Here is a 22,293-nt window from a genome sequence, read left to right as displayed (position 1 = left end):
GTGTACTCAACGACAAACCTGGATGCACAATGGCAAAACGTCATTTTTTCGGATGAATCCAGGTTCTGTTTACAGCATCATGACGGTCGCATCCGTGTTTGGTGACATCGCGGTGAACGCACATTGGAAGCATGTATTCGTCATCGCCATACTGTCGTATCACCCAGCGTGATGGTATGGGGTGCCATTCGTTACAAGTCTCTGCCACCCGTTGTTCACATTGACGGCACTTTGAACAGTGGATGTTACATTTCAGATGTGTTACACCCCTTGTCTCTACCCTTCATTCGATCCCTGCGAAACCCTACATTTCAGCAGGATAATGCAAGACAACATGTTGCAGGTCCTGAATGGTACTTTCTGAATACAGAAAATGTTCGACTGCTGCCCTGGCCAGCACATTCGCCAGATTTCTCACCAATTGAAAACGTCTTGTCAATGGCGGCCGAGCAACTAGCTCGTCACAATACGCCAGTCACTACTCTTGATGAACTGTGGTATCGTGTTGAAGCTGCATGGGCAGCTGTACCTGTACACGCCATCCAAGCTCTGACTCAACGCCCAGGCGTATCAAGGCCGTTATTATGGCCAGAGGTGGTTGTTCTGGGTACTGATTTCTCAGGATCTATGCACCCAAATTGCGTGAAAATGTAATCACATGTCAGTTCTAGTATAATATATTTGTCCAATGAATACCCGTTTATCATCTGCATTTCTTCTTGGTGTAGCAATTTTAATGGCCAGTAGTGTACTATTTCTTTGAACACTGACTGTCATTATCTCAAAGATTCAGTGAAACACTTTGTTTTCGAATAATTTACCTTTGACAGTAATGAAGTCTCACTACCATTTGTAAATATAGATCTCTATAGAAATTTTGTAATACGAAGGATTAGCAAGGCACCAAGTAATTGATACTGGCTGCCTTAATCCTTGTCTTGACAGCCTGTGACTGGCTCTTATGCTTTACAGGAGGCTACTGAAACTGGAATTTGTTCAACTTTTTCTGGCATTCTGTCCATAATGTGTTTATTTTTAAATTAACTAGTGAATGAACACAGTTATTTGTACATAGGTACATAGAACTTCAGTTTAAGAGAAGCCTAAAGGATTTATTAGTGGCCAACTCCTTCCACTCCATTGATGAATTTCTCAGCAGAACCAACTGGTGTGTGTGTGTGTGTGTGTGTGTAGTAGTAGTAGTAGTAGTAGTAGTAGTAGTATTAACAATAATAATAATAATAATAATAATAAAAAGGATGATCATTCCACTTGGGACCTGTTTAAGGTGCATTGTTTAGTTGTAAATATTTGTCATGTATTATTGTTTTTGTGACATGTTCTACGTCCTGGAGGACCTCCTCACTATGGATCAATTGGAATGAAAGTAAATCTAATCTAATCTAGGTCTACTTCTTGCATGGCAGTACAGTGAGACTGCCAGGAACTCCCAGGATTCTGGGACAAGTTAGCCAGCTCAGTGTCAATAATGAGTTACGAGAATGTGTTAGTTCAGTCTCAAAGGATTCTGATGGCTGGGTCCCTACTTTCATTCCACTAGATAAGTGAACATTCTATCATATATTTTTCTAAAATCAAAGAAATCATTGCAGTGTTTTACACTGAAAACCGAACTCCTCTCAAGAAGTTTATCCTTCTGCAACTTTTACAGTCCCATTTGAGAATGTTATATGCCACTGTCATTCCTGGTTCTAAAACATCTTATCTGATCACCATAAGCTGAGTATAAGTTGATGTATATTCCATAACTGCCAACTTTAGAAAAGAGCTATAAGTGAAACTTAAGTGCAACCAAAAAGAATCTAGCAATTTTTTATATACCCCACTTGGTGAAAATAATAATACTTCTGGTCTACAAAATACTGTAATTCAGGCTTTAATCAGGATACTTCACTGAAATCACATCTACTTACATCATAGACCACGATTTGTACATGAACATAACAGTCAAGAAGAAATCCATGTTAAACAGCAGCAGGCATGGTGAATATTGGTTTGGAGCATACATAACAGTACTTCCTTGATCAATTAAGCAGATATGCAATAATTGAAAAAGGCTTTATACAATAAAACTCGTTTAATGTAACACATGCAAGAAATAATATAATACACATTGCAAATCACATGCTAGTTCGACTTTAAAGTCATAGTTCAGGCCCTTTTAGCATCCTACAAAAAAACCTTAAGAAAATGTTTTGTCATAACAGGGACCAAAACTCCTGGTCTTCAAAACTGAAATGAACTCCAGAGATTCATTGGTCATGGATTATCTGAACTCTGTTCTATTTTTCTTCACAAGGCTGAAAACACGTTCACATTCTGCACTGCTATGGGGGTATGGTGAGAATAGAGAACATTACTCTACAAATTCAGTTATACTTAAGAAGCTCATTGGCTCCATAAATTCTTTATATTTGTTCCCAACTGGAATCACTTGCAGCATCTTGATTTTCAGCATAAGTGTCATCTACCTGGAGAGCTGTGAACTGCCTCTGAAGTTTATTCACCTCCTCATTTGTAGTTTCATTCTCTTCCTTGTGTAACATGATAGGAAACTTTTCAAAGAAAAAGCGAATGGAAGAAAACTGTGCAACTTCAATTTTGTCTAACCTATCAACTTGTGCACGCTTTAACACATCGTCCTTGAGTGGAAACTACTTGATGATGTAGTCACAGGCAGTATAAAAGTAGTTTCTCACTGATGAAAAGAAGAGAGATTTGTCTGTACCCTGGAGATCTTTCACTATGGTTGAGGACTGAATCCAATAACTAACTCATCATCACTTCTTTGATTTTGAATCAAGTTGCACTCAATTTCAAGCAATGAGGAACTCGGTGAACAACAGCTTTAGCAAATCCATTAGAAGTTCTAACAAAAAGTGAACTTGTGGGGAAGAAGTCTGAAGGGCAATGTTCAGTTTGTCAAATACAGGAATTGTCACATGAAGGAAAGTGCAAAAGGCCTTGTTAAAGTTTGAGGACAGGAACATAAACAATTTTTCCTTACACGGTGTAGCAAATCTCTTACTTTTTAGGGTGGTTCTGTCACATTTGGAAGAATATGCTATTCTTTTAGGGGCATGTGCAGTAGCAGAATCAAGAATTCTCTTCTTCTTATACTCTTTGGATTCACTTTGTTCAACTCTAGGTATTATGAAAGATGTCAAGCTTGTGGAAATGTTTTGCATACATAATATTATTTCCTCCCTGAAGAAAGAAAAAAGCAGATCCCACTAGTCCAGTGGTATATCCAAACATCTGCCTACAGGTAACCACCTAGTACATGCAAGCTTCAGAATTTTCTTTGCCTCTTTATTGTGCAAATTCTGAAATTTCTGAAGGCTTCCTTTCCTTCTGCTGCTTTTCTCTATAAAATAAAGTATATCATCAACAATCTCATCCACTTTAAGTGGTAATCTTCCAGCACTTTTTTTAGCTGCTAATTAGGTGGCACGTTTTTAGCTGCTAATTAGGTGGCAAATGCAACCGATGATGGCAATACCTGGTTAATTTCCTTTAGAACTGCTGACACTCCATTTTTGTGTCCTATCACAACAGGGGCATTGTCAAAGCAGAACACCACACAGTTTTCAATTGATATGTTATGAGAATTCAGCTGTAATAACATCAGGTTACCTTTGGTTCGCCCTGTTCAGTCACCATCTAATGCTGGTATGGATAGCACACTGCTCACAACTTTTTCCTATGGAATATCATAGAATATAACCTGCGGAATATCATAGAATGTAACAACAGGATACAACTTGGCATTTGTATCATTGGTCCCATCTGTTGCCAAAGAAAATGGTCCATCCTAAAGGCATGTAACAACTTCAGATGATGCACTTTTTGCCATTTTATTTACAAGCATGTCATTTTTGTGACCACAGCTATATTTCTTTGCAACTTCTGATGTGGGAAACATCATCTTAAATAAAGCACCACCATGATTAGCCAAAGTTAAGGGCACATTGTATTCCACCAAAAAGGAAGTAAACCGACACTCGGATAATTATTATGTCACTGACAACATTTCCAAGCTCGGAAAAAAAGGTGTTGATTTTCTTGTTATCTTCCTTTGATTTAACATAACTTACATGTTTACTGCACTTCACGATTACTTAAACGATTTCTTTCACCATGCAGCTGGGAGTCACGGAAAACTGGAGACAGATAGCAGAAGACAGAGACGGATGGAGAGCTCTAACTGTGGTGGCGCACGGTCCTCTGGGCCTGATCACGTGAAAGAATGAAGGAAGGATGAGCAATATTAATATCACACCCACATACAGCGCAAAAGGCAAATTTTTCTGTTTTTCCTGATTTCAGTGTGCACGGAAAATCAACCGAATATGATTCCTTAAATGTCTGGAAGTACTGTTTCTTGTTAGATTTATTCATGAATCCTACAATAGGAATCTAGCTCATGGAAATGTCCAAGAACAAATGTCTCAATATGTATTGAAACATCGAAAGGAACCTGGATCACTGAACATCACATAAAATTATAACATAAACACTCCAGGCACTCAAACACTTCATTGAAACACATCAAAGCACACAAAGTCTTAAACCATTATATGAACATGACACCAAAATCGCGAACAAAGAATATGCACATGGTAAAAAACACACACACATATATATACAGGGTGTCCCAGCTATCTTGTCCACCCAAAATATCTCTGAAACAATAACAGCTATTGGAAAACGACTTTCACCGGTATCAATGTAGGGCTGGGGCCCATGAATGTACATATTTGGAAACATTCTAAAATGAAAGCATTTGTGTTTTTTAACACAAACTGTGTTTTTTGAAATGGACCTCCTATATTTTTTCTTCAGCAATCCATAGCATGACAAAGCACATACACAATGGTGTTGATTGCATCGCAATATTCTCATTACATCCCGAGATATTGAGACGCGAAGTTGACGCTTGAAACACCCGACATGCGCTGCTAGCGCACGTCCTGAGGCTCAGGCGTGAACCCCATGCTGCCCGTAATCGCGATGTGATTGACATGCATAATCACACTTCCATACTTATCAAGAGGTCCGAAACGAATAATACAGTCTGCTGCCATCCTGCATTAAAGTCGTACATTCCAGCAGGTATTTATCCCATAGGCTAGGGGTGATGCAGTTCTGTAACGTATCTGTGTACTGCAACGTTAGTCACAAAGTTAACTTCGCTTATCGTTAATCCGTTACTAAAAAGGTAATGCCGTTCAACGCTAAAACTTTACTTTACTGTAGATCTAGCGCAAGTGACAGTTAATCATTCACTCATAATAGTAAAATTAATGTTAATGGTTTTAGTGAAACGAGCAAGTGGACTAAAAGTTTTACCATTGTTTAGGTAAAAATGTTTTGATTTAGGAAGTTCAGGTAGGACATAGAAGATGAATGTAACCATGTTTAACCAATTAGTTTTATCATCACATAATTATCAATGTTATGTTTATCTAATGCGTTAAATGACAAATTGTTGCAAACAAATGTTTCTTAACATCACTGGGTAAAATGGCCCTTTGTAGGAACTTCCACTGTGATACCAGCACTACATACTAAACATAGCGTTCACATCTCATGCTCAAAGTGATGCCCATTGGCTTGCATACATAGGGTCACTCTGCGGATGAAGGATGCCCTACTTCGTGCTACTGTTTCCTCTTTGATGGCTGTACAAGCATCAATAATGGGTTGCTTCATGTCCTCTGGTGTTGTTGGTTCATGTTGGTAAACAGCATCCTTCACTGCTCCCCAAAGAAAATAATCCAGCGGTGTCCAAGAGAACAGGAAGATTGTGTCGTATAAATCTGGAGTATTGTCTGCCATTTTGGATGTCATTTATAAAGAAAGCTCTGATAAATGTATCTCCAATAATCCCACACCAAACATTAACTTTCCACGGACGTTGATGCTCTACCTGACGGAGCCATTTTGGATTGTCTGCGGACCAATAATGCATATTCCTCATATTGACAATTCCTTTGTTGGACAATGATGCCTAGTCGGTAAAGAGAACATCTGCAAAAAAGTTTGGATTAGTCAGAGGTTTTTGCTGAGCCCACCGACAAAATGTTACCCTATTGCGGAAGTCATTTCCATGAAGATCCTGGTGTAAATGAACATGGTAAGGATCAAATTTATGACGTTTAAGAATACGCTGTGCACTTGATTTCGACACACCAACTTCACGTTCAATTTCACGTGTGCAGATTTGAGGATTCACAGCTATGGTAGCGAGCACAGCAACTTCAGCACGTTCATCTGTGCGTGTTCTGGGACGATGTCGAGGTCTTGGATTTAAGCTTCCCGTTTCACGTAGACGAGATGTGAGACAACCAAACATCCGGCGCGAAGGCGATGGCTTGTCAGGGAATCGTCTTCTGTACAGTCGTTCTGCCTGAACAGCATTTCGTCCACCTACGTCATATTGTGTACGTAGATACGTAAAACGTGCAAGAGGGAAACCATTATGTGCTTATGAGAGTTGATGGCAGCAGATCGTATTATTCGTTTCGGACCTCTTGATAAGTATGGAGGTGTGATTACACATGTCACTCACATCGCGATTATGGGCAGCATGGGGTTCACGTCTGAGCCTCAGGACGCGTGCTAGCAGCGCATGTCGGGTGTTTCAAGCGTCAACTTCGCGTCTCAATATCTCGGGATAGTAGGGTAGAACACAGACATATTAACTTAATAATCATAATGTTTGCTAACAGTACTATCAACAAACAAGCAATCTCATAACGTATTTCCCGTCAACGTACATTCTCCATAGATCAGCAGTATTTCTACCATATCTTCATGTGTGTACATTATACTGCACAGTATAAGTTCCACAACACAACGTTTATTCACAATGTGTACTACCTCCGTGCCGTCACTAGATTACTCTGATGCACGACTACACTGGCAAGCGGTGTACTGCACGCCAAAGCAACAACAAATGGGCTGCTCGGAGGGTGGTGGAGTACAGGAGTTTGCATGGGTCGCAAATCATAAACAAGGCGAAGTGGTAACTGTGGCAGTAGTGGGAACTACGTTGGACACTTGACTAGGTAGAGCCAGGCCCTGCGCGACATGCACAATGGGTCATATAATGCATTAGATAAACCTTATTTTGGGTTTGCGTGATAAATAAGACAACCTGACGGGTGTACACCGATCGGTACTGGTTCATATTGTGTACGTAGATACGTAAAACACGCAAGAGGGAAACCATTATGTGCTTATGAGAGTTGATGGCAGCAGATCGTATTATTCGTTTCGGACCTCTTGATAAGTATGGAGGTGTGATTACACATGTCACTCACATCGCGATTATGGGCAGCATGGGGTTCACGTCTGAGCCTCAGGACGCGTGCTAGCAGCGCATGTCGGGTGTTTCAAGCGTCAACTTCGCGTCTCAATATCTCGGGATGTAATGGGAATATTGCGATGCAATCAACGCCATTGTGTATGTGCTTTGTCATGCTATGGATTGCTGAAGAAAAAAATATAGGAGGTCCATTTCAAAAAACAAAAGTATGTGTTAAAAAACACATATGCTTTCATTTTAGAATGTTTCCAGATATGTACATTCATGGGCCCCAGCCCTACATTGATACCGGTGAAAGTCGTTTTCCAATAGCTGTTATTGTTCCAGAGATATTTTGGGTGGACAAGATAGCTGGGACACCCTGTATATGGAACGAATGTAATTAGTCTAAACGTGGTCAAAGAATACGGGTTAAATCACAACAAGCGAACAGAGGAGAACAAAGAAGTTGTGGAGCAGAGCCTGTCGACATGTAAGATTCACATAGAAGAACTGTTATCCCGGCTTTAAATTCAATTCCAATGACAACATAAACATCACACAGTTAAAAATATGAACCACATCAAAGAATGAGTTAGCAATTATCGTAGACTTAAGTTCGGCCCATGCAAACAATTGATTGTATGGAAGTGGGGTGATTAACAAATGTTAATGTTTCCAATTTTAGTCCATGAAGTTGTAAAATGATACCGACTGTCCATAAAACCGTAAAATGCTCCAATTTCCGTGAATCACAGTTGGCAGGTTTGATATTCACATCTATTCCATCACCACCACCTCTTCGTACATTAACTGTGTAAGCTTCTGCTCCCACCTGCCCCGTTGTTCTGCATCTTAGCAACTGATGCCTTCAGATTCTATAACATGGATTCCAATGTGTATGCCTCTACTGGAACCATAACCGTAAACCTTTGCTTTCATAGTCTTACCCCAACCAAGGCATCCAGACACATCTCAAAAGCCACCTGATAGCAGCCATTTGCCTGTAATTCTCTTCAACCTTTCTAGCCCATGAGTACATTACTGAGCAAGCATTACTAGAAGAAAAGACACTGTAGAAAATTTAATATTTATTTGTATGGTTGTATGATTGGTGTACTCAACATCATGGTCATGAACACCACCACCAATTTGTCTTGAGGTGAAAGTGGTTAAACTGTTTACAAGTATTTAGAGGTAAAAATCTCTTGACTGAGATATTATCCACTCTGTCCCAGTGTCATTTGCTTTCACTCACTCATCCACACAAAAACACTAAATAAATATAACTTACATTTTATAAAATTTGTAGTTAAAAACAAGTAAAATGATGATACAGCAGCTAAAAGAAATAACAGGCATTATGGCTAGGGGACACTGAAAAAAATAGATGATTTTACAGGGATCAATCACAGTTTAATGAATAATAACTGGTAAATAATTTCACTTTGAATAACAACTTTTGTGGTAAGTAAAGTCCCACTAATACCGAAATCCTTTATTAAATAGAACATGTCAGTCAAATACAATAAATGTTGCCCTCGCAATCACCAAAACAAGAACAGCCCTGCTCCTTAGTCTGTTGAGCCCTTCCGCATCCACTGTGGGATGTCCTATGCACCTACGACACAGAGTGTGTTTACTAGCCTACAATAACTTAACATGTGTTACATGTTAAACTAACAGTTATATTCACAAGACAGGTGTGCAAAGCATTGTCACAAGACATGCAACCAGAACAGACATCAAAATTTTCTATCCAACACTTTGCATAGAATATAAGTAATAGAGGGAGTAAAGGTAACAATGCATCATATATAGATGAGCCATTGAGGGACCAATAGGCACATAAATAAGGCTTCAAATGTTGCCAAGCTTTCAGGTATCATCCTTCATCAGAGTCAACTACAGAGTACATATTCATCTGCCTAACTGCATTCAATAGGCACTGCTTCTCAATTGCGAGAGGGGTTATATCGAAAGTAGTGTGTGAGGGAGGAAGAATGCAAGCAGGCAGAGAATGGGAACGAGAAGCAGTAAGCACACAGGACAGAAATGAGGCACTGGTGAACTCTCTCCACATCAGGCAGTGAGATTTGCATGTGGCATACAGAGACGACAGAGAGGATGGTATGAATGGAGAGTAGAATGAGAGGAGTGGGTTCTTTGTGGATAGGGTTGGAAATGGGTGAGGGGGATGGACTAGCAGAGATTAAGGTGAGGAGGCTTTCTGGATCAAAAGCTGTTTTGTACAGATGATTTCCATCTTCCTAAAATTCATTAACTTCCTCTATAACCCACTGTAGCTGTATTGTGGTCTTATGGAAAGAGCATGAGCTCTTACTGACCAACACCAACCCACAGGCTGCACAAGAGAATCAAATACCAAAAATTCAGACCACCTCCATAATCATCTCTCAACCATCCCCACCCTACTACCTACCATCTAGACCCCTCCACACCATTCCCATGGCTTTGTTGCTCTTGAACAGTCTCTCTCACAACAGCATACTGACTCAAAATTCAAAGCTCCATTCCTTATACATCTGACAAATTACATTCTCCCCCACGACTACTTCCCCTGTAATGGCAGGATATATAAACAAAACCTAGTAATGATTATACATATCCACACGGCACCCTCCTATGCCAACCAGTTTATAGGCCTATAAAGGTGTTCCAAGTCACCCCAACATTAAAACCCTATGGCTGGTTCTGGTTCGCTGATGATATCACCATGATCTGGACCCAGAGCTAAGAAACACTATCCTCATTAACAGACAGCCTAGGTCAATATGCAGCATTCATGGACATTAAACTAGTTGGTTGGTTTGTGTGGGTGGAAGGGACCAGAACACAGGCCATTGGTCCCTTATTCCACGACCATAAAATGCCCACAAAGAAGAAAAACAAGCAACAGAGACAACAAGGGATGACACAGAACAAGAAAGACATACACAAAGACCAGAAAAGAGGAATTAAAAAAAAAAAAAAAACACGCGGAGTGTTACAGTGGTTGGCCGACAGTGGAAACAAAAAAGGAAAAGCCAACCACCAAGAGACACACTAAAAGCCCCGATCTAAAACCGTAGACCAAAGGCCAGACTCAACACAAAAAGAGAGAGAAACCCTCAAATTGAGTGATACATGCTCCCTGCGCGAATAAAACTCAAAACGAAGCCTGCCATTGCGGTGTCAGCCTTTAAAAGAACAGAGAGCATAACAGGAAGCGCAAACATCTGCCTGAGCGCAGTTAAAAGCGGACAGTCCGAAAAAACGTGGACCACTGTCAACACTGAACCACAGCAACAGAGAGGTAGGTCCTCGGAGCGCAATAAATAACCATGCGTCAGCCAGGTATGGTCAATGCGATGCCGGCAGAGAACAGCGGAATCCTTGCGAAACGCCTGCAAGGAGGAGCGCCACACACCGATAGTCTCCTTGACGACCCGAAGTTTGTTGGGTAAGGCATGGTGTGCAATTCATCACTCCTGGTACCAAGGACCTTTTGCCAATCTCCAGGACTGGTGCATCACAGCCCGTTTGGCCAGTGTACCAACTCGTTCATTACTCGGGATGCAGACATGACCTGGGGTCCACACAAAGACCACAGAGCGGCTGTAGCGTGCAAGAGTATGGAGGGACTCCTGGATAGCCATCACCAGACGAGAGTGAGGAAAACACTGGTCGATAGCTGTTCGGGGGGGGGGAGTCACTTCAGATGACGAAGGACTCACCTGAGCAGGAGCAGATATTTTCTATGGTGTGAGAGATGGCTACCAGCTCTGCAGTGAATACACTGCAGCCAGCCAGCAATGAGCATTGTTCAGAATGATCCCCAAGAGTAATAGCATAACCAACTTGACCAGCAAATATCGAACCTTTGGTATAGACCACGTCAGAGCCATGAAACGTGGTAAGGATGGAAAGAAAGCGGTGGTGGAAGGTCTCAGGAGGGACTGAGTCCTTCGGGCCCTGTGCCAAATCCAGCCGAAGGCATGGGCGGGGCACACACCAGGGGTGTATACTTATATCGGCCCAGAAAAGAGGTGGAAGAGGGAAAAACTCAAGCCCCGAGAGAACAGCCTGGACACGAACCGCGACTGTAGAGCCTGACCGGGGCCGCCATTCTGGAAGATGGACGACCGAGTTGGGGATTAGGAGACTATAATTTGGATGCCCGGGCAAGCTACAAACATATGCACCATAAGCGGCCAGTAGTCATTGGCAACGGATCCACATTGGAGGGACATCAGCCTCCACAAGTATGCTGTTTACAGGGCTTACGCGGGAAGCTCCAGTTGCGAGTTGGATCCCGCAGTGAAGTATGGGGTCAAGCAGCCGCCAAACGGAAAGCAATGCCAAACCGTAAGGCAGGCTCCCATAATCGAGATGGGACTGAATCAACACCTGATACAGTTGTAGAGGGGTAGACCAATCGGCACCCCAGCTGGTGTGACTCAAGCAATGAAGAGTGTTAAGATGGCACCAGCACGTGCTTTTAAGGTGCCGAATATGAGGAAACCAAGTCAACCAGCTATCAAAAATTAGTCCCAAAAACCAATGTGTCTCCACCACAGAAAGAGGTTCACTGTCAAGATAAAGCCATGGCTCAGGGTGAACAGTGTGATGCCAGCAGAAATGCACGACACAAGTCTTGGTGGCCAAAAACTGGAAGCTGCATGATACGGCCGAAGACTGCGCCTCGCGGATAGCGCCCTGCAGCTGCCGTTCAGCGACCGCAACACCAATGGAGCTATAGTACAGGTAAAAGTCATCAGCATACAAAGAAGCCGATACGGACATTCCCACAGCTGCAGCGAACCCATTGAGAGCAACTAAAAAGAGGCACACACTTAAGACAGACCCTTGCGGGACCCAATTCTCCTGAACTCGGGAGTAACTATGGAAGAGACCAACATGCACGTGGAAGGAACGAAGTGACAGAAAATTTTGAATACAAATTGGGAGCGGGTCCCTAAGACCCCATGCATGAAGCGTGGTGAGGATGTGATGTCACCATGTTGTATCATATGCCTTCTGCACGTCAAAAAAGATGGCAACCAGATGCAATCGGCAGGCAAATGCTGAACAGATGGCAAACTCCAGGCAGACCAGATTATCTGTGGCAGAGTGGCCCTTACGGAACCCACCCTGGGACGAAGCCAGAAGGCCCTGAGGCTCAAGTAGCCAACTCAATCTCCGGCTCATCATTTGTTCGAGCAACTTGCACGGAACGTTGGTGAGGCTAATGGGGCAGTAGCTGTCCACCTCCAGTGGGTTCTTGCCAGGTTTCAACACAGGGATGACAATGCTTTCCTGCCATTGTGATGGGAACTCACCATCAACCCAGATGCAGTTGAAAAGTTCTAGGAGGCACTGCTGGCAGTTCACTGAGAGGTGTTTGAGCATCTGATAGTGGATGCGATCCAGCCTGGGAGCCGTATCAGGGCAAGCGGCTAGGGCACTTTGGAATTCCCACTCACTGAATGGAGCATTGAACGATTCAGGGTGGCGCGTATGGAATGAAAGGCTCGATGTTCCAACCACTCTTTCAGGGAGTGGAAGGCCAGCGGGTAATTCGTAGAAGTGGAATTCTGAGCATAATACTCTGCTAAGAGTTCCCAATTATGTCAGAGTCAGTACAGACTGCTCCATGCATGGGAAGCCCAGGGATGTTGAGGGGGGTCTGAAATCCATAGAACCACGTAATCTTGTTCCAAAAGAGCAACGGAGACATACGGAGGCCAATGGTGGAGACATAGCTTTTCCAGCACTCCTGCTTACGTCGGCTAGTAAGGCATCGGGCTTGGGCACGGACCTACTTAAATTCAGTGAGGTGGTCCAGTGATGGGCACTGCTTATGACGTTGGAGGGCCTGCCTGCAATCGCAAATCACCTCAGTCATCTCTGGTGACCACCAAGGCACAGTCCTCCACCGAGGGGACCCAGAAAAACAGGGAATTGCAGATTCCGCTGCAGACACAATTCTGGTGGTGACCGTGTGAACCACCACATCAATGGCGTCATGAGAAAGAGGCTCAATAGTTGCAATGGAGGCGAACGAGTCCCAGTCAGCCTTATTCAAAGCACATCTCGGGAGGCGCCCAGGTGAGTGAAGCTAGGGCAGTGACAGAAAGATTGGAAAGTGGTCACTACCGGACAAGTAGTCATGCACACTCCATTGGACAAACGGTAGAAGGCCAGGCTTGCAGACCAAAAGGTCAATTGCTGAGTATGTGCCATGCATCACACTGAAATGTGCAGAGGCACCATCATTTAAAAGAGAAAGGTCGAGCTGTGCCAACACTTGCTCAGTGACAATGCCTCGGCCTGTTGCCACCAATCCACCCCACAAATGGTTATAAGCATTGAAGTCACCCAGTAACAGAAAAGGTGGCAGCAGTTGGGCTATCAGCGTGGGCCAATACATGGTGTGGGACATGACTGTCTGGTGGAAGATTGATAGTGCAGATGGTAACAGCCTGTAACATCCACACCCTAACAGCGACAGCCCCTAAAGGCATTTGAAGAGGTACACACTCGCTGTAAAGAGATTAAGGATGTAAACGCAGACTCCACCACTCTCATAAGTTGCCCGATTCTCATAATAATCCCGATAGCCACAGAGGGCGGGGGTTTGTAACGCCAGAAACCAAGTTTCCTGGAGAGCAATGCAAATGAAAAGGTGAAGGCTGATAAGTTGTCGGAGCTCAGCAAGGTGGTGGCAAAAACCGCTGCAATTCAACTGGAGAATGACATTGTCCACAGCCAAAAAAGGCGTGAAGGGACCAAGGAGACAGATTATGCCACAGACGCAGAGCTTTTAGGTAGCAGTGGTGTTGGCGCCACCGCAATTTCCTTGTTCTTAGAGGTCTTCAGTTTCGATTTTTCGCGCTGTTCCTTGGGTTGCTGTAGCAGGGAGGGCTTCTCTGATTCAGTCTCCTGGACTGAAGAGGAGCGTGAAGTCCTACGACCAGCTACCTGAGGCTTCTTCAGCCACTGGTGTGTGTGCATTGCCACTGGTAGGAACCTGGGAAGGGAGTGACCCAAAGGACACCTTACTAGCATGAGAAGCCAAAGAAGACTTACGCTTCTCCGGCTTAGAAGTGGGGACTGATGTCCTTGATGGTTGAAGGGGTGCTGCTCTCGAGGTAGGTGGTGCGGGAGCAACAGGGAGGGAAGTGCCCCCCACCATCAAGGGGGCAGGTGTGGTCTTACAACTCTGAAAGATGACTATGATTGGTGCAACGGATGGGGCTGTAACAGTAGTGATAGCAGCGGCATAAGATGATGTCACACCCATGGGACGGAGCCTTTCAAATTTCCTTTTAGCCTCAGTGTAGGTCAGTCGGTCCAGGGTCTAGTATTCCATTATTTTCCTTCCTTCTGCACAATGCTACAGTCCGGCGAGCAAGGGGAATGGTGCTCTCCGCAGTTGACACAGATGGGAGGCGGGGAACATGGAGTATTGGGATGGGATGGACGACCACAATCTTGACATATGAGGCTGGAAGCACAGTGGGAAGACATATGGCCAAACTTCCAACACTTGAAGCACCGCATCGGGAGAGGGATTTAGGGCTTGACATCACAGCGGTAGACCATCACCTTCACCTTCTCGGCTAATGTGTCACCCTCGAAGGCCAAGATGAAGGCACCGGTGGCAAACTGTTTATCCCTCGGACCCCGATGGAGCCGCCGGACAAAATGGACACCTCGTTGCTCTAAGTTGGCGCGCACCTCGTCATCGGACTGTAAAAGAAAATCCCTGTGGAAGATAGTCCCCTGGACCATATTTAAGCTTTTATGGGGTGTGATAGTAACAGAAGCATCCCCCAGCTTGTCACAAGCGAGTAATGCCCATGACTGGGCAGAGGATTCTGTTTTTATCAAGACTGACCCAGACCACATTTTAGACAAGCCCTCCACCTCCCCAAACTTGTCCTCTAAATGCTCTACAAAGATCTGAGGCTTCATCGACACAAAGTAATCCCCATCAGCTCTCGTACATACTAGGTATTGGGACGAATAAGCTTCGCTGCCATTCTTAGCCTTTAGTTCCTCCCAAGGGGTGGCCAGGGTGGGAAACGATTTGGGTTCATATGTTTGCATTAAATTGAGCCATGGAATGCTTAGAGACTGCTGGCAGCTGGCCACCAGCAAGAGAAGATGTCCCACACTTCATTGCTTGTCATCTGCCCTGATGCCACCCACTCCGACCAAGAGCCCTCCCCACAGGCGCCACCCTGCCACAGCAAGGGCCACATGGCAGGATGACCATTGCCGGGAGTCCCGATGCCCCAGGGAGATAGGCAACTACTCCTTGGCATACGTGAGGAGTTAATGGTGCAGGCATCAGCAGAGCAATCCCTGTGTTGTCAGGGGGCTACAATCAACAGGGTACATGGGGGGCCCCACAACAACGGACTGGCTACTGTGCTGGATATCAGGTGCAAAGAAGTCCATGGTCGGCGGCGGCGCAGAAAGCGACACAGCATAGTGGATGGTGGAAACTGCGCCCAGTAATGTATCCTAACCCAAGAGATGGAGAGTGAGCGGGACTGCAATGTGACGATGAGAGAGCAGGCGAAAGATCTCAATGCACGATGGACACGATGCACCATGTAACGTGCCCTTCCCCAATTGGTTAGCTCTTCGGAAAAAACTTGGAAGTATGGAGGTCTAACCCTACAGGGGACCATCACATAAAGGCTGAAATGTGTGAAACTTCTTTTAGTCGCCTCTTATGACACGCAGGAATACCGGACATTAAAAGTCCTCCACTCCAATGTCTCCATGAAGATCAATATAAATGAAGCCCACTAAACATCAACAGTATTTTCACTCTGATAGCTGCCATCCACTGCACGCTACAAATTCTTTGCAATGCAGTCTAGGCACCACTCAACAGCGTATCTGTTGTGACACACAATGCCTCGACAGTATGCTGGTCTTGCTGAGGCCTTCACAGACAACTCTCCCAAAACATATTAACACATGCAACCAATCCTATGACCACCCTGGTAAACCAGTTGCAAAGGAGCACTTCCTCTCCCCCTCCACATTACCCAGAATCAGCATCAACTGGAACAATTTAACGAAACTGTTCATCAGGGCTTCATGTCAGGATATGAGGAATATCTTACCCACAACCATTCCCACCCCTAAAAATGGCATTCTTCTGCCTATTAAATCTATGAAATAATCTGGTAGATCCTAATGCCACTGCCACTCTCAAAACCTCGCCAAATGGGTCATACACCTGTGAAAGAATCATGTGCAAGACCTGCTCTGTCCACCCAGCACATACCATGCCATTCCTGCCACAGACATACACTACGCTATCAGAGGAAGAGTGATATGAAAAGCAGTCATGTCATATGCCATCTCCACAGTAACCTTTGCACAGCATTTTACAAGGGCATGGTCACCAATCAGCTGTTTCACAAAAAGTTCCATCTGGGTATGCCCTCTCCTCCCCCCTGCCAACCCCCCCCCCTCCTCATATCAGTTTTCTGAGCTACACAGATGGGAACTGTACTTGAAACACATCCTCAAATAGTCATTCCTCCTGGCCTCAATCTCTGCTAGCCCCCGCACATGCACGCACCTCCACCCTCACCCTCACCCCCATTAACCCCACTTCACTCATATTGATATATGCTACCCAATAGAGTGAACTTTCATTTATTTATTGCCAGAATAGTACCAAGTGCATGTATTCATCTTCAACAGTATCTGCATTACGAAAGACAATAGCTTTCGAAACACATTGATCTACAGTGTTTCAAATGAATCATGTGACTGCTATTTTTTCATATAATTTAACTTCTGATACATAAACTCATTTATTAGCATGTGCCAAAGATGTTTGTCAATAACACACACAGCATATAAATTTGGATTTTGTTTATTTGTCAGTGGCAACATGCTTTCCATCCAGAAATCATTCACTTCGTTAACTAACAGATTATGCAATTTAACTAAATTACATTATCTGCGTTAATGGAATGTCTAAGCAAAAGAATGTCTCCACATTGAAGGTTTGAAGAACAATGCTGAAGTTTTTTGGAAGCTTTTTTCCCCAAGGTTCATCTGTTCAATCAAAATAATGTCTGTATGTCTCATCGTACATGTGATGATTTCTATTTCTTCTTTCCTAGCAAATTGTAGTATTGACAGGCATTTTCTTATGCCACTGGCTGTGTATTTTTGTTCTCTTAGGTGTGAGCTAAATGCAGATAGCTAGTTGAACAAGAGTATCTGGACAAATAGAAGGAAGATTGGGTTTAATGTTCCATTGACATCGAGGTCATTAGAGACAGAACACAAACTCTGATTATTTCAAGGATGGGGAATGAAATCAGCCATACCCTTTCAAAGGAACCATCCCAGTATTTGCCTGGAACAATTTACAGAAATAATGGAAAACTTACATCGGGAGGGCTGGATAGGATTTAAACCATCATACAAATATGAGTCCAAGGTGCTATCCGCTGTGCCACCTTGCTCTGTTACGAGAGGTGGGCCAATCAGTATGAATGATGGTGGGGAATATTGTGTTGTTTGTAGAGAAGTAGAAACAGTAGAACATATCGGCCAGCACGCCTAAGTGACTTCCAACATGGACTAGTCACTGGATGTCACCTGTGTTAAAAAAAAAAAAAAAAATCCATCAGCAACATTTCAACCATTCTAAAGCTGCACAAGTTGACTGTTGGTGATACGATTGTGAAGTGAGAATGTTGAGGATCAACTACAACTAAACCAAGACCAGACCAATCTCATGTACTGGTAGATTGAAACCATTCAGCTTTGCACGGAGTGGCTGTAAACAATCACATGAAATCAGCAGACGGACTCACTCATGACTAACAAAGTGCTAGCAGCAGTCCAGCCAGCACAATGACTGTGTGTAGGGAGTTAAAGAGGATGGCACACGATAGTCGAGGAGAGTGATTTCAAATAATGAATCACATTACACCTAGTGGCAGTCCGATGAAAGGGTTTGGGTTTGGTGAATGCCTGGAAAACATTACCTGCAACCACATGTGGTGCTAACAGTGAAGTACGGAGGAGGAGGAGGAGGAGGAGGAGGAGGAGGAGGGGGAGATGATTGGTGTGGACGTACAACTGCAACATCTTTAGCATTCATACTAAAATACAATGTGGATAAGGGACACAAAATTATTTACGCTTTGTGCCCCAGCTACTCATAAAAATTGTGAGTCCTGATGATCAGACCTTTATGTCATTTTTTAAAATGCTACAGGCATATTTGTGTTTAACACATCTTACAGGGTAATACACACTAAAAGATGCCAAATTTAAATGTTTATTTTTCTTATTAGTTTAGTTCTTTGACATAATAAAAATTTAACAATAATTGTGACAGAAAGTACAATCATCCTTCCAAAACGCAGTGAGAGGTTAGTTCTTTATTTTGCACACAACTGGCTTTTGCCTGAAGTAGTCTGAAGCATTCTGCCATACACAGAGGTACATTACAATCACGGCAATACGAGCTTGGTTTTTTTCCCTGTTTATTTTGCCATAAAATTGTCTCATCTTCTCCAAACAATATTGGAAACCCATGCTGGATGCTGCTTTGTCTTTAAAATCCTCTGTAAAAAAAAGATTAAGACAAATAAAATACAATTAAAATCCATTTACGGCAGCAGTATATGTAGCAACAATATTAGTGATGAAAAATTGTAGCAAACTGCAGCTTACATGAATATGAATCTTCTTCAGCCTGATCCCATCTTGATGTTTCTCCTTCTGATGCAAAATCATTGAATTCTTCCTCTTGAGCTTCCAAAACTTCTTGCTCACTCAAATGTGACATATTTGTAGACAAACTATAGCAAACTGCAAAAACTAACAAGTAAATACACGAAATTCACAATGATGCGGGCACGCAATGGCTATCAGTTGTGATAGCAGCTCTTACAATCACTACTTCCTCTTTCAAATCAATTACAGAAATTGACAACAGAAGGCAGCACCTGTCACAGGACAGATAGCAACACATCTCTAGGTTACTCAGATATGAAAGCAGTCCAGGTTTCAAATGATAGGTGGCTCCTGCATCATGAAAAACTGGAGCACGAGATATGCTCCTTTGTTGTGGCTCAAGTTACGCTTGGGCTTGGTCACCGAAGTGTTATACACCTGAAATATCTAGAAACAGGTGCTCAAAGAGGGTAGAGAGGATGTCACTGACTAACAGCAAAATTAGCATGGTGAGAGGAAGGAACCTTCAAAAACCCCATTCATATAAATTCCTGAGGATGACATTTCAAACTACTATTACAGGCCTTCTCAGCATCAAAAAATATACCCAGGAGGTGATAGCAGCACCAGAGAGCCAGCCTGTTGTATGGGCACCTCCAGGAGAGCAATGTTATCAAAGGTAGAGTGATACTTCCTCAACCCACAAAGAGAGTGACTCAGGACCTGCCTGGATTCTAAGATCATCAACTCCAAGGCCTTGTACACCCAGCTAATGAGGGCAACACTACAATAACTAACAAGGTATGTGTGATTCTTCACGGGTTTTAAAAGTTGTATTCAAACTGCTTCTCGCCACAAGTTGGGAAAATGAACTGACGCCCAACTGACGTTAAAAAGGAGGATTTCTAGGTTTTGCCCTCTTTGGTGCTCTGACATACTTTGGACCAAGAATTGCAGGATGAGCTGGGATTCCAAAACCACTCACCAGTGATGCAAATGCTTGTAACAGGAAAATGGGATGCCAAAGTCATGAAGCCTGGACTATGGAACAATGGAAGAATGTCATTTGATTGGATAAGTCTTCTTTTATACTGTTTCCAACTCCTGGATGAGTTTAGGTACCAAGAGTGAAACACTGAGGATTTGGTGATTATTTGGGCAGCCATATAATGGTATTCCATGGGCTCCATGGTTACTCTGCAAGGTCACATTACAGCCAAGAATTAAGTGACTATCCTGGCTGATAACATCTGTCCCACGATACAGTGATTGTTACCCAATGGTAACGCTGTGTTCCTAGACAACAGGGAATATGTTCACATTACCCGCATTGTCCGCGACTGGTTTTGTAAGCACTAGGATGAATCGTCCCAGCCACCAGTACCAGATTTTAATATTATTGAGGCTTTGTGGTCTACTTTGGAAAAAAGGAGATGGGTGCATGATCGCTAGACAACTGTACCATCATTGCCTGAAACAGACACTATTTTGCAGAAAGAATGGTATAAGGTACATCATACAGGAGTTGAATTTATCAATTCGGAGACAACGGGATGCTCTTTTGCATGCTAACAGTTTTCCTACGCCTTATTAGGTATAGTAATGTATTGCGTTTGTGGTGTTCACATTTTTTTCATCACTCCTGTATGTACAAGTGACAATATCGAGGCACTGGAAGTACTGTTTGTGCAAAACATCAGAAATAACTGCCTCAGAGATAGAAGCATATGAGTGCACACATCTGCAGGCCAGAGAGCAGATGAAGACACACCACCACCCCTACTATGTACATTTTCAGCAAGAGGTGCCTCCTCCACGCACAAGTGACTCCCCACCTGTCTCATGCTTTGAGAGGACAGTAATGGAATAAATAATTCCTTATAGCTAGGTAGAAATGAAATCCTGCAATAGTAACGTGGGATTATCCTACTTGTTCTTATACCACTCCTAATGTCAGTAATACTTTCTTTCTCTGGTTTTGTTAGTAGTATGTATGTGATAGTTCATGAAATGACTAACTTCATACTGATTGCTGATGGCAATAGTATATCTGATTCTTACAGAAACATTTTATCTGTAGATGTGTTCATGACCTACTACATCTGTACATCACATACACGTCCGATTTCAGTACAGTTTGTTTCAAGATTGATATCACTCATTTAAATCTATCATTCTTCACTTTTCAACAAACATTTTACTTTTCACCAAAAACTTAACACTCTGAAACCTATTTGTATATAAAATTTGTGTGTTCCAGAAAGTTTCAATATTAAGACCATCATTCTTTCCGAAACTCAGTGCCTCAGCTTTGTGGCCCTGATTTTTCTCTTTCCAAAAATGTATAATTTCACTAAAATAACCTGTTAGTTTATTAAATATTTCACTTTCTACAGATTTTTTGGCAAACTTTGGGAATCCACATGCACATTAAAACTGCTCTCCCATAAGACCGTACCGATGATTTTGCTATTTGCTGGTTATACACGTCTTAGTTAAATGAACATACTTCTCTACCACATCTTTGTCCCTTTTAACCGACCAGTCTTTCATGTTAATATCTAAAATGGAATAATTCAGAATTTTACCAATTTTTAATTGCTATAATATGCATGTCTATAAGTAGGCGTACCACCCAAAGCCTCAGTCAGTCTGCGGCTGGTGTTCATTAATATAATCACTAAATCAGTCAGTCAGTATTTGGTAGCTATGTGTGTATTTTAGAAACTGCAAGTTAACTTTGCTGCATTGAATTTTACACACTGAAAAACTCAAGACAGCAGAGTTAACATGTATCTTGTAAAATATATTCACCCTGTCAATTGTTGTCTTAAAAAAGTTCAAAATGTACAATTACTACGGTGACAGTCCGGTAAAGTTCTTACTGAGTCTCCAACATGCACAGATATTTTGTTCCTTATTGCTGTATGTGAAAAGAATGAGTTTGTTTAACTTAATGAGTATGCAAAAATATAATTTACAAAGCTGATCACTGAATTACACTGTGTGTTAATAAATGTGAAGAGAAATAAAAGCCAAACTCCACATTATTGTGTATATCTTTTAATAACAGTTTATCATAGTCATCAACAACAGGATTATGATTAAAGCATAAATTCCAAGAGATTTATGAAACAGAGGCATAAGGGGCAGGACAGCGAGTTACAATCCATAAGAGTAAAAGTGAAATGGCTAAAAACATAATGTACACCAATAAGATT

The 22,293-nt window shown here is 42.7% G+C and overlaps 1 protein-coding gene across 1 annotated transcript in view; it reads right to left on the bottom strand.

Moving 5' to 3' along the window:
- Positions 1-22,293, bottom strand: part of LOC126248382 (uncharacterized) — a 549,077-nt gene that overhangs the window by 475,238 nt on the left and 51,546 nt on the right. The gene's annotated exons all lie outside the window — the stretch shown is intronic.

Source organism: Schistocerca nitens, chromosome 3 (assembly GCF_023898315.1).
Source record: "Schistocerca nitens isolate TAMUIC-IGC-003100 chromosome 3, iqSchNite1.1, whole genome shotgun sequence".
Taxonomy (NCBI): Eukaryota; Metazoa; Arthropoda; class Insecta; order Orthoptera; family Acrididae; genus Schistocerca; species Schistocerca nitens.
The sequence above is the reverse complement of the archived record's forward strand: the minus strand, read 5'-3'. Positions and strand labels throughout refer to the sequence as shown.